The sequence below is a fragment of the Helianthus annuus genome, chromosome 1, assembly GCF_002127325.2.
Source record: "Helianthus annuus cultivar XRQ/B chromosome 1, HanXRQr2.0-SUNRISE, whole genome shotgun sequence".
Classification (NCBI taxonomy): domain Eukaryota; kingdom Viridiplantae; phylum Streptophyta; class Magnoliopsida; order Asterales; family Asteraceae; genus Helianthus; species Helianthus annuus.
The window spans coordinates 145,856,148-145,859,728 of record NC_035433.2 but is presented as its reverse complement, the minus strand read 5'-3'; positions in this window follow the sequence as shown (position 1 = coordinate 145,859,728).

Below are 3,581 nucleotides of genomic sequence, written 5' to 3'. Positions count from 1 at the left end.
TGTTCACGAACAGTTCATGAAGACTTACCGAACGAGATTTTATGTTCGTGTTCGTTCATTAAGGAAATGAGTATGTTCGCGAACGGTTCACGAACACAAATAAATTTGGGGAACGCGACGAAGGATAAAGATAGATGGCCCAGAGAGTAGCACTCAAACTTAAATCTCTTATTGTAGAACGGAGGTCGATCGTATTCGCCGATGTAAATAATGAGAAATGAAAGGGAAATGATGCATAAACAAGGTGAAAATTGGTTTTTTTTTCTAGTATAATTGTTAGGGTAATAAAATAAAGAGTGAATTGCAAGAATTGTCCTTTATCTTTATGCCTCTTTGCAGGCGGTGTCCTTTATGTTTAAAATTGACGAGTTTTGTCCTTTATGTTTAAAAATATTGCACGTTATGTCCTTTAAGCCTAACCTAGTCAATTTTTTCAGTTAAATCAGATCACAAAAGGGTGTTTTAGTCTTTTTACCCATTTAAATCAAAATGTTTTAAAAAATAAAACAAAAATAAAAATGTTTTAATGATCCAAATTAGTGGTCAAAAATTGATGACCAGCTTTCAATGCGTCTGCTACCGTCTTCCTTTCCTATAAACAACCCCCTATCCCCATTTCTCCCTTCATCAAACCCTAACTCTTACCATTCTCATTTCTATCAGATCTGAAATGAAACCAATCAGCCGTGTTGGTGTTCTTCAAGCTCACGATTCTCTAACAAATCATCCAGATAATTTCAAACCTCATCAACTCAATCAATCTCACACAAATTTGAACCAGAAGAAGAATAACAGAACAGAATTCTTCGCTGTATCTGCGTTTGTTGAGTCGCCTTCTCCGAGCTCTGTTCCAATACCTGCGTTTTTCTCCAAGAATTATGGTGCAGCTGTACACGATGATCGTGACCGTACGATTGAACATAGACGGCTTCTAGGTTTGAGCCTCGATTGTTGATTGTAACTTGTTGAGGATTAATCTCATTCGAACCGATTATATTAGAGGTTCAGTCGAAATGATCTGCTTGCTTGCTAGCAGATTTACATATTTAGGTTTAACATCAGGTTAGTTATTTGTGGAGTGTGGATATTGTTGATGTTAATGGGGAAATGAAGGAGGAGGTTGTGGTAGTGGTGGCGATGGTGGAAGGAGGTTGTGGTGGCGATGGTGGAAGGAGGTTGTGGTGGTGGTGGCGGTTATGGTGGAAACATGTGGAAGGAGGTTGTGGTGGTGATGAAGGAGGTTGTGGTGGTTATCTGCTTGAATGAAATACAGAGGGAGGGAGATGGAGTACAGAGGAGGGAAATGGAGTAGAAAGGGAGAATTGTTTTTTTTTAATCTTTCTTTTAAAGTGTGGTTTTTTAAATAAAATGGTTACTTATTTATATAATTAGTCCCTAAGAGATAAAATGACAAAATTGCCCTCATGTGCAAGGCACATGACAAAATTTAACGAAAAAAACTAACTGGGTTAGGCCCAAAGGGTAAAACGTGCTTGATTTTTAAACTTAAAGGACAAAACTCGTCAATTTTAAACATAAAGGACATCGGATGCAAAGAGGCATAAAGATAAAGGACAATTCTTGCAATTCACTCTAAAATAAATAAAAGTTTAATAATATATAAAGTACAAATAAAATATAAGAAAGTACAAAGATCTTCAATTAAAACACAAACATACGAACATAAACGAACGCAAAACAACGAATGTTCACGAACACGTTCACGAACACCTTACCGAACGTTCACGAACACAATCGAACGAACGAGACCTCTGTTCATGTTCGTTCATTTAACTAATCGAACGAAATTTCTTGTTCATGTTCGTTCGTTTATTAAACGAACGAACATAAACGAACTTCCCGCCGAACGGTTCACGAACTGTTCACTGAACGTTCGGTTCGTTTACAGCCCTACTTCCCATACATAATCAAACCATGATCAAAATATAATTGGAAGGCCTAGACTACATGGCCATGCTCGAACGAGTATTGATGACCAAGGTTAAAGTTATTAATTTTAAGTAGTCTTAAGACCATTACCAGTGCAAGGTGATAAATGTCAGGGCCGTCTCTGAAAATCACAAAATTTTTTTTGACCCTGTTCGAGATAAAAAATTTGAGCCCTATTCGCAAATCTTCATATAATATAAACTCATCAATCATTCAATATAAATACTAAAACCCATAATACTACGATAATTGTTATGAAATAGATAATTGTTATGCATTACTACGACGTTTTGTTTCCTTTCCCTGATCTTGCAGGCCCTTATTTTTGTTTAGACTAGTCACTTGGGCTTGTTAATTGGACCATTTTTTTAAACTTTTAAACAGACCCTTATTTAAAAAACTTTGGGCCTTTTAGCAAGCCCTTATTTATACAAACATCCAGATTTTTTAAATATATATATATATATATATATATATATATATATATATATAATTTATAAAAAAATTTCGAGGCCTATATTGATTTGGGCCCTGATCGCAGACACCTCATGCTCCCCCTGATAGACGGCCCTGATAAATGTATTCACAAACGTGTCTACTTAGCTGTCACATCAGATTTCCACAAATACATTAAAAATACACATTTTCGCTCCAATCCTACAAACATATTTACCAATACTTATATTTCCACATCATCACCACTTTTACATTTGTTTTTAATAATTGAATTATTTCTATCAATATACGTGCTTTTATTTTCGCACTATTTAATATCAAAATTTATAAAAACAAAACATTAAACTTCTAAGCACGAATATTAATATATATGTATCTTAAACTTTTTGAATTATTTTTTTTTATTAAAGTAGCATTAATAAACTTATAAATTAAAATAAAAACATTACATTTTTTTTGTTATTTTGTCCAATTACTGTATTTGAAATAAAAAAAATAATATACAAGTCACTAAAGCTTATAGTGTACAACTTATTTATCCATATAAAAATAAATTAAAATAAGAAAAGAATAAAATAAAAACAAAATAAACATTGGGGCTCACCATCCCATCAAATGCATCATTCTTCCTCAAAACATTCCACTCAAATGCAAACCCCTTTAATGAATTCCTCCTCGTACTAAATCCACATAAGCCAAATGCAAGCTAAATGCTTTGCATTGGCAATGGTCTAAAGGAAAGACCTAAATGCTTTATACTACGAAAAATTTGGTCCCTCTTATGCGTTAAGTGTAGACTTTGACCTGTTTAACCAGTTTATTTTTTCATTTGTTTAACCCGTTAAAGGATTATACATACTCTAACCGGCCCATACATTTGTAATTGGATCAACATTGGCACTCGTGTTTGCAGTTAACTAAGAAAAAAATAAATTTTACATTCTCAGCCTTTAATTAAGAAATGCTTCCATTATTATTGTGACTTGAAGAGTTAGAATGGGATTCAAATCAACTAGGTTTAAATAAGTTTGCCGCGTTGCGGCGAATTTTTTTTGTTATTTAGTCTGTGGTTATATGTGTTCTGAAATCTTTACGGGCGCGTTGTGAACAGAACTGTTGACAAGAACAAAAAAATTGTAGAAAAAAACACTAAAAGATAACCAAGAAATCAACCA